We start from the raw sequence: 10,394 nt of genomic DNA on the forward strand, positions 1-10,394 counted from the left end.
CCAAGTGCTGGGTGTACAGCAGAGAACAAGATTTGATTTCTGCCCACATGCTGCTGACATTCTAGGAAGGAGTTTGCAAACACTGAGAAACGTTACTCATAGAAAGAAAAGACAGGGGTAGCCCTGGAAAAGAGCTTGCCTCATTCTTTACAGCCCCATTCTATTGGACAAACCCTATTGGAAAAGTATCTAATCCCAAAGGAAAAATCTTTCTGTCTGTCTGTCTCTGTGTCTCTCTCTGAGTACTACAGATGAAGTGGGTTTCTCATGGAGGTGCTGAGTTTCCTGTTATTCAAAGGACAAAATTATATAATGGTTATCATTTGACCTCTGCTGTGAAAGATCCCTTTGTTGGGGAACTGACCTGGTCTCTGTGCCTTGGAAAAATAAAAAAGTCCATCAGCCTTAATAATCTTATCTGTAAATTGGAAAATAAAGACAGTTGGTACTTCAAAGAGTTATTGTAAAGATTAAGTTCAGTAATACATGAAAAGCTTTTAGCTCAATGCCTAGCATTTACTAAGAGCTTAATAATTACTGATTATTATTATAATTTTTAAGAAAAAGACTATTCGCTTAAGTTGTTATTTTTCAAGAAGATTGTTTACTAATCATTTCTTTTAAAAGGACAGCCAGCATGGGAGGAAGCTTGCACTAATATTATTAAGTTGTATTTCAACTATGCCAATTTTTAATTTTAATTTTTACTTATGACCATCAAGGTTACACATGCAATAGTTTCCTAGAAGTACAATAGGTCTGAGTACCCTGGGTCAGGCTGACGTGGGGGCTGTTTCCTTTCTATTACAGTTAGGTTTATGTACCTGGCTAAGCTCTAAATGAACTGGGAAGAGTGTACAACATTAAGGTGGATTTACTAAGAAGCTAATGAGGGACTTCCCTCAAGGTCCAGTGGTTCAGTCTCTGTGCTTCCAATGTAAGGGGCACGGGTTTGATCAATAGTTGGGGAACTAAACTCCCATATGCCCCCATGGCCAAAAATAAATAAATAAATATGCATAGGATTTCTGCTGGCCAAATGAGGAGGGGCCATTCTAAGTAATAGACTATTAGTGGCTCATCAACTCAAAAACAAACAAAAAAAAACTAATGAAACTTAAGCTTCTCCTTCGTTTGTACAGCCCTCTTATAAGAATCCATCTTTTCTCATTGAAATAAACACTCATTTTCATGTACTCAGAACCTGGACGCTTCCCTTGTTGATGCCTGTACAGAGAACTGAGGTCAAGTTCTGGCCATCTGCTTTATTTGATGGGGAAAAAAAAAATCTTGGTTTTAAGAGCTCATCTCAGACTCTTTTCTCAGAACTTCATTGTGTGCCATATAGCAGATAAAATATAAAGGTATAAAAAAATGTCAATTAAGGCTATTTCTTTCTTCAGAGGCTTGCCCTTTCTCTCTGAAACAGAAGGTCTTTTCTATAGAAAAAAGCCTTTTTTAGGTCACTTTGTGTCACATTGGTTGATCTCCCATTTTCTCTTCCTTCCTGGATACCCCAGGTCACTGTTTGGAGAAGGACAAGTAATCAGAGATTTGAAGCTTTTGTACATAGAAATTCTGTACATAGAAATGACATGTATACCTGTGGCGGATTCATTTTGATATTTGACAAAACTAATACAATTATGTAAAGTTTAAAAATAAAATAAAATTGGAAGATTTAAAAAAAAAAAAAAAAGTCAAGCTAACAAAACCGCAAAAAAAAAAAAAAAAAAAAGAAATGACCTGATTTTTGGTGGACTCTGAAAACAGAGAATAGAGGAAAAGGTGTAGACAGAGGTTCAGAAATTTGGCATAGATGATGACTATAAAGAAATGTACAATGAAAGGTGGTAATGAATGAAGACTGTGGAAGAATTTCAAAACTTATCAGATATTAACAATGAAACAATTAGCAGCGTGAGGCTAGCAGTAGAAACTTTCTCTATCTGCTCCTGCTATTAGTTTTGCTACCCCAGCAAGTATCTAGCTGGCTGCTACGTTGTGGCAAGTTAGAGAAATGGGCTGGGCTCCTCTTCTGTGTTGGTGTGGGATCAAGAAAAGACAATAGCCACAAGAGGTAAGGGTGCTGCTGCTGCTGCTAAGTCACTTCAGTCGTGTCCGACTCTGTGCAACCCCATAGACGGCAGCCCACCAGGCTCCCCCGTCCCTGGGATTCTCCAGGCAAGAACACTGGAGTGGGTTGCCATTTCCTTCTCCAATGCATGAAAGTGAAAAGTGAAAGAGAAAAGTGAAAGTGAAGTCGCCCAAATGGAATCAAGAAATCAGAATTTGAAGCAAGCCTAAAAATAAAAATCCTGCTGAATTTGCAGAAATTATAAGAGGATTTTAGAGTTCCTGAGAGACGGAATGGTAAGTTTCAATCAATTTTAAGTAAGTATTTGTGTATGTCAAAGGACAGGGTGACCCTGACTAACCTGTGAGATGACCATGTGACCCAGCAAACATTTGACAACCGGGATATGTTTGGTGAATATTGAGATTACCTTCTCTGGGCTGATGGGTGAACCAATGACCATTAGGAGAAGTGGAAATGTGTGATCCACAATCCATGTGTGACTTTGATTGGTTTCCTGTTGGGAAAGACAAAATTAAACCTACAGTATGGAGAAACAGCATGGACCATGGAAAGAATACCATTCCAAGAGCTGAGGTGACTGAGCCAAGTGCCAGCTCTTCATCTAATTCTGTAAGACTCTGAACAAGCAGTTCACTTTTTAATTTCTTTACATACAAGATATTCAAATCACTTTCTCTCAAATGTTAGACATCATCTTAGGATTGAACTCTTCCTTCCATTTTTCTTTCTTATAGGACACCCATGTTTCTTTTGTTTTACTTTGCTTTGAGCAGGTGACCTCTATTATTCCAGGCATCAATAGATGCTTTAGATCATAGCTATGGCTTACTACACAATTGCACTCATCTCACACACTAGTAAAGTAATGCTCAAAATTCTCCAAGCCAGGCTTCAGCAATACATGGATCGTGAACTTCCAGATGTTCAAGCTGGTTTAGAAAAGGCAGAGGAACCAGAGATCAAATTGCCAACATCCGCTGGATCATGGAAAAAGCAAAAGAGTTCCAGAAAAACATCTATTTCTGCTTTATTGACTATGCAAAAGCCTTTGACTATGTGGATCACAATATACTGTTGAAAATTCTGAAGGAGGTGGGAACACCAGACCACCTGACCTGCCTCTTGAGAAGCCTGTATGCAGGTCAGGAAGCAGCAGTTAGAACTGGACATGGAACAACAGACTGGTTCCAAATAGGAAAAGGAGAACATCAAGGCTGTATATTGTCACCCTGCTTATTTAACTTCTATGCAGAGTACATCATGAGAAACGCTGGGCTGGAAGAAGCATAAGCTGAAATCAAGACTGCCAGGAAAAATATCAATAACCTCAGATATGCAGATGACACCACCCTTATGGCAGAAAGTGAAGAAGAAATAGAGAGCCTCTTGATGAAAGTGAAAGTGGAGAGTGAAACAGTTGGCTTAAAGCTCAACATTCAGAAAACTAAGATCACGGCATCCTGTCCCATCACTTCATGGCAAATAGATGGGGAAACAGTGGAAACAGTGAAAGACTTTATTTTGGGGGGCTCCAAAATCACTGCAGATGGTGATTGCAGCCATGAAATTAAAAGACACCTACTCCTTGGAAGGAAAGTTATGACCAACCTAGACAGCATATTAAAAAGCAGAGCCATTAGTTTGTCCACAAAGGTCCATCTAGTCAAGGCTGTGGTTTTTCCAGTAGTCATGTATGGATATGAGAGTTGGACTACAAAGAAAGCTGAGCACAGAAGAATTGATGCTTTTGAACTGTGGTGTTGGAGAAGACTCTTGAGAGTCCCTTGGACTGCAAGGAGATCCAACCAGTCCATCCTAAAGCAGATCAGTCCTGGGTGTTCATTGGAAGGACTGATGTTGAAGCTGAGACTTCAATACTTTGGCCACCTGATGCGAAGAGCTGACTCATTTGAAAAGACCCTGATGCTGGGAAAGATTGAGGGAAGGAGGAGAAGGGGATGACAAAGGATGGGATGGTTGGATGGCATGGCATCACCGACTCAACAGACATGAGTTCAGGTGAACTCCAGGAGTTGGTGATGGACAAGGAGGTCTGGTGTGCTGCGGTTCATGGGGTAGCAAAGAGTCAGACACGACTGAGCGACTGAACTGAATTGATGACTTATTGACTCCACCTAATGCCCTAGTTTTCATTGCTATTCTCCAAATATTGTTCTTTTCTTCCCCCTAAATAATTCTCCTTGATTAACCTCAATATATGTGTTTCCTCTGTCCAGAGTATTCCTTCTTCAGAATCTTCCTGATCCTTCATCTTAATTATGTCCTGATCAGTGATGCCTATTGCCACCAATTACCATTGGCAGAGAGGCATCATAAGCTTTAGAGATAACTTTTCTCAAGTATCCAGAAATTCCTACCTATTTTTTGTTTGTTTGTTTGAGTTTCAAATGAGTTCTTTGGCTTTGGCAGGCAGGAGAGATGGTGGTGGTAAGGATGAGGAACTATTCAAAATCAAATTTGTGTAGGCTGGCAAACATACTGTTGTTGGCTTCCCATCTGTTAGAACAAAATTATAGGAATTGCTGATTAAACAAATATTTTCCCTTTCAGGTTTGCAGTTAAAACATGAAGCGGCTCCAATTGTGTCAAGCGGCTGGTTTCAGTTTAGTGGGAGTTCCCTTCTGCTTGTTTATATTGATAAGGAGTTTTAGATGCTAAGTGTTTGTGGCATAATACATATAGCATTCTTTTCATTTATTCAAAATACAAGTTTATTCTTATTCTAAATGAAAAGGAATGGGAATGACAGTAACTAACAAGATTCAACCCCTCAATATTGTCATGTGGCTATGGCAGTGTTATATTTGAAACTCAAGGAGAAAACAACTGTGATCCAAACACCTAAATATGCAGGCCCAAAATAAATGAAGGTATTTTTTTTTAACTGCCACGTTCACTCTGAAGTCCATCCATCTGCTTCAGCATCCAAAGATTAAGCACATGTCCTGCTTAGCTATATAATAAAGTGGCAAACACGCTGCACCACTGACATCACAGAACAGCTGCCTGTGAACTAGACTTCTGACGCTGGGCCCCAGCTTCACTTTCTCACAGGTCATCATCTTCATCCGGGAGAGCAGTCGTCTGAGCAGCCTCCAAATCATGCTCGTACTGTGCTGCCAGGGCTGGGTCCATGACCATTTCTGGTGGTGGGGAGAGCAGGCGTGGCAACAAGCTCCAAGTTAGGGTCTCTGATCAGCTTTCTAGCAAGCCAGAGGAAGGGTTTTTCAAAATTGTAGTTACCTTTGGCAGCAATGTCATAATACTGAAGAGGCTCCTTTTGGTGGAAGATTTTGCCTTAACCTTTCCATCTTTAACATTCACCTTGTTGTCATACAACACAATAGCAGTATTCTCACATACTGGTACCAGATTTTTATGCCAGTTAGGCACATTCTTCTAAGCAAATCTTGATGCTACATCAAACATTATAATGAAACACTGAACTTGTATATAATAGCCATCTCCCAGTCCACCAAATTTCTCCTGATCAGCTCTATCCCATGCTTTGAACATAACAGGTCCTCTGCTGATCTGGAACACAAGAGGATGGACCTCAACACACAACATGGCTACATACTTCTCAAATTCACCAGTCAGATGACATTTCAAGAATGTAGTTTTTCCAGTACCACTATCACCAACCAATACAAATTTGAACTGAACTTGGAGTTCTTGGGTAGACATCTCAATGTTACACAGCTCTGGTCTCTGCAACCTCATGGCCTCTGTGGCAGGGGAGCGAGGAGAGCTCTGTCTGAGCACATACACACACAAGACAAATAGCATGCTTATGAGAATAATACATTAATTCCTATCGGAAGAGAATAAGCATTAAGTTCAGTTCAGTTTCAGTCACTCAGTCATGTCTGACTCTCTGTGACCCCATGGACTGCAGCACACTAGGCTTCCCTGTCCTTCACTATCTCCAGGAGTTTACTCAAACTCACATCCATTGAGTCAGTGATGCCATCTAACCATCTTGTCCTCTGTCGTCCCCTTATCAGGTCTATGTAAGTAATTCAATTATTTCAGACTTTCTTTCAATATCACCTCTTTCATGGAGCTTTCTTTGAAGCCTCATGTCACACTGAGTTCATCTTCTTCTAAGTCTAAATCTTTTTCTTTTTTCGCCTTTTTCTCTTAATTTGCCCTTAATTGAATACTACTTATTAATACTTGATTTTGGATGAACTGCCTTTTCAACTATAAGCTCCTTTATGAGAAGGACAGCCTTTTATGCAACTGTTATATCCAGGTTGTGCTGTCATAAGTGTATATAAGGCATATAGGAAATACTGAATTAAGTGTTTGGGGGAGTCCAGGGGTGGCATTACTTTTCTTTGACTTTAGTAGTAGTGACACTTTATCAGACTTTCAGAATAGAAATATGTCCAGGTCACCACAGTTAATAGAAGCTTATCATAAGGATAGATGGGAAGGTAAGGAGGAGAGGATAAAGCAGTTAAACCACCAGACCCCACAGGTAACTGGAACATCATTCATTGCTTGTTCAAGATACATCAATAAATGACTCATTTCAAAGTAGGTGCAACGAACCATCAGCAATTCTGCAAGTATTCCATGTGGCTGACAACTCCTTCATCTCCCCTCTCCCATCTCTATCTACTTTTTTGACTACTCTTGACTGCTCGTCCTCTTACTCTCTCCGTATGTTTCATTGATTGAATGATTGATTTAATAAAGATTTGCTGAGCCCTCTCTGTGTGCTGGGTACTCTACAAAGCTTTGGAGAGGTAAAGGAGAGAAACGACATAGGTCCTTTGAACAGAATTTACAGCCCAGAAAGAAAGACAAATAAACTGGTAATTATAGCATTGTGTAGTGAATGCTATGATGGGGGAAACTGAAAGTATAAAGGAAATGCATGGAAGGAGGATTTAATCCAGTTTAAGGGGTCAGGAAAAGTTTCCTGTAGAAAGTGACAGCCAAGATGAGAAGCAAATGAAGAGAAGGAATACAGGTGACTGTGATGTTTATTACAGGCAAAGAGAAGAGTAAGCATGAAGACCTAAAAAGATCACATAGTGTTTGGGAAACAGAAAGTAGTTTAGTATGACCAGAGCATGGAGTATAGGATGGTAAGCAGGGGGAGGAGGTGATAGAAAGCTAAAGAGATAATGCCTGGTCCAGATGCATGGTCCAGATTATTGAGAGTATTAACCATGTCAAAAAAAAAAAAAAAAAACTATTCTAATTCCCCTGAAGAGAAGACACTGGAGACTTTCAAGGATGAAAATGACATGATCCAATCGACATTTTGGATACCTTCACATACCTTCCTGTGAACAATTGGAAGAATCAGAGCAAGACTTGACACAAGAGTCCAATTACTGCATTTTTTCAACAGTCTAAGAGAGACGTTAGGTGTAATGAGAAAGAAAGAAAGAAAAGGGAGGGAGAAATATTTAGGAAGTAGCATGCCGGACTCTGGACTTTTTGTATATGAAGTTTGAGAAGTGACTGGTAAGCCTCTTGATGATGCATCTGCCCTTCTCCCTGAGCTAGTCAGAGAGATCTCAGGGCAGTAGAGTCATGCAGCCCAAAACACAGTGCCATTCGGAGCTCTTGCATGGACTATTGAATAATCTCCAACTTCTGGTTCTTGAGGGTGGGAAGGAAAAAGGAGATTCTGGTGGGGTGGGGTGGGGTGGGGAGTAAATCTGCAGAAATCTCTCTGCACCAAGAATAATGGAGGATTTTAGTCTGAGGGCAAGTAAGAGGGTTGCTGAGGATAGAAAGGGTAGCAGAAAGCCAAAGTAGCTGGTTCTTGCCTTTTCCAGAAGTGCTGTGGATGACTGGGGAAGACCTAATGCAACCCAAGATGCTCTTGTCCACCATAGGCAGGTGTGTGAGTCACATGGTAAACTGAGGCATTTGGACTCCCCTTCATTCTCGGCTTAATGTCTAGCAGTTCCCTGGGAGGAAATGAGAGTCACACTGTTTTCTCCAGACCAGGGCATCCTAACATTTGAGTAAGGGGTCCTCCTTCTGATGGCTAGTCCCCATTTAGATTTGCCCATGAAAGCTGTTTTTCAGATCTCCATTTTAGTACCTCCATTTTAACTTCTTTTATTCTTCTGTGTAAGCAGGTTTCACTCAAAATAAAGCTGTTTCAGTCTGGTTATTGTGTAATTCTGAATAAAGTTAGCCTCTACCACTAGCAACCACACTGTAATGTTATGTCCTGATGGGTTACAGGCCTATATTCTTATGCTCTTATGAAACTATTTTTTGTGAAACTGAAAAAGGAGGAGAAGGAGAAAGAGAAAGGGAAGAAGAAGGAAGGAGAGAGGGAAAGGAAGGGAAAGGGGGAGGAGGAGGAGAAGGTAAAGAGGAGGAAAGAATACTGCTATTTAAAACTACAGATTCTTTCTGAGGGAAAGGAGGTTGGATCTTGTTAAAAATAATTTGAGAGACCCTGATGGTCTTTTGTGGCACCAGCCCCTGTGCCAAGCACTGTAATGGATTTTGGTACAGCCAATGAGGGCCTGAGGAACTGAGCTTTAGAGAAAAGACTAGAAAGAATTTTGTTCAGCATTATAAAATGAAAAGAAATAAAAGCAGTTTTGAGGTGGAAGGTGGGAGAGTGGATATGAGACAGGAAACCATGGGGAGGAAGATGGGAGGGAAAAGGAACCAACAAAATGGTGAGAATCCTGTGGATTCACTTAGATGCCTTGAACTTTAGCACTCTTCATGGGAGTGTGGCTAATATAACTTTTAGGACTGGAATGACCAACATTCATTTGTAGGTGTGAATTTCTGCAAAGATTTTTATACTCTACAGCTCTCCCCATCATCCTGAACTTTTAGTAAAATCTGATATATACCATATATGAGAAGCTTTAAGCAGAATAACAGGGGGAATTCCCTGGCTGTGCAGTGGTTAGGATTCCACATTTTTCACTGCCAAGTGCCAGGGTTCAATCACTGACTGGGGACCTATTAATAGGATCCTAGAAGTAATCTATGCAACCAAAAAAAGAGGAAAACAAACAAACAAAAACCAGAATAAAAATGAATTCTCTTTTCCAGGGGAAGCCATGAATAGAGCTGTGTGTTTGAGGCATGAATCCATATATAAATTGAACTACTGCAATGGGAAGCAGAGGTAAATATGAAAATATAAACCTCTGAGAATTCAATGAAATCATGCAGCAGGTATTGGGCTTTTCATAAATTATCAAATGGGGATTGAGAAAACTTTTTGAAACCAAGTGCTACCCTAGCTAAAAACTTGGATACAGTAGTCGTAACTTTTTTTAATATATGTTTTTATTTGAAGGATGGTTGCTTTATAGAATTTTGTTGTTTTCTGCTCATGAATCAGCCATAGGTATACATATGCTCCTAATATGTGCATCATGGAAAAGAACAAAACGATGCCCACATATATCTAAAATATATAGATTAACCGATTAACCATAGAGAACTAACTCTAGGGAGTATCAAATAGTGAGAACTCACGCAAAGGAAACCACTTGAATACAAGACCCAGCATCACTCAACCACCAGTAGCATGCTGTGCAGGATGCCTCATCTAAACAACAAACAAAACAAAAATACAACCCAACCATCTGCAGACAGGATTACCACCACACTCAGCCTTGCCCATCAGAGGAAAAACAAACAAACAAACATACAAAAACTCAGTACAAATCTCACCCTATATGAAGCTTATGAAAATCACTGGATCAACCTTTCTGCTGCTGCTGCTAAGTTGCTTCAGTCGTGCCCGACTCTTAGTGACCCCATGGACTGAAGCCTAACAGGCTCCTCCGTCCATGGCATTTTCCAGGCAAGAGTACTAGACTGGGGCTCCATTGCCTTCTCCCGAATCAACCTTAGGAGGGCAGAAAACAAAAAGAAGAAAGAATTCAACCTTCAAGCCTGGGAAAAGGAGACCTCAAACACAATAAGTTAAAAATATATACTTAAATATGTATATATATAATGAAAAGGCAGAGAAATATTACACAAATGAAAGAAAAAACTAGAAACACTGAAATCCAAATAAATGAAGAGGAAATAGGCAAACTACCTGAAAAAGAATTCAGAAAATGATAGTAAAGATGATTAAAAACCTTGCTGACAGAATGGAGAAAATGCAAGAATCAATTTTAAAAGCCTAAAAGAATTAAAGAATAAACATACAGAGACAAACAACACAATTATTGAAATTAAAAATACTCTAGAAAGATTCAATAGCAGAATATCTGAAGCAGAAGAACGAATCAGTGAGCCAGAA

At 39.9% G+C, this 10,394-nt stretch overlaps 1 pseudogene; it reads right to left on the minus strand.

Annotated features, from left to right (window-relative positions):
- Window positions 1-4,795: 4,795 nt before the first annotated feature.
- Window positions 4,796-5,880, minus strand: LOC133245259 (GTP-binding nuclear protein Ran-like; annotated as a pseudogene).
- Window positions 5,881-10,394: the final 4,514 nt, after the last annotated feature.

Source organism: Bos javanicus, chromosome 3 (assembly GCF_032452875.1).
Source record: "Bos javanicus breed banteng chromosome 3, ARS-OSU_banteng_1.0, whole genome shotgun sequence".
NCBI lineage: Eukaryota > Metazoa > Chordata > Mammalia > Artiodactyla > Bovidae > Bos > Bos javanicus.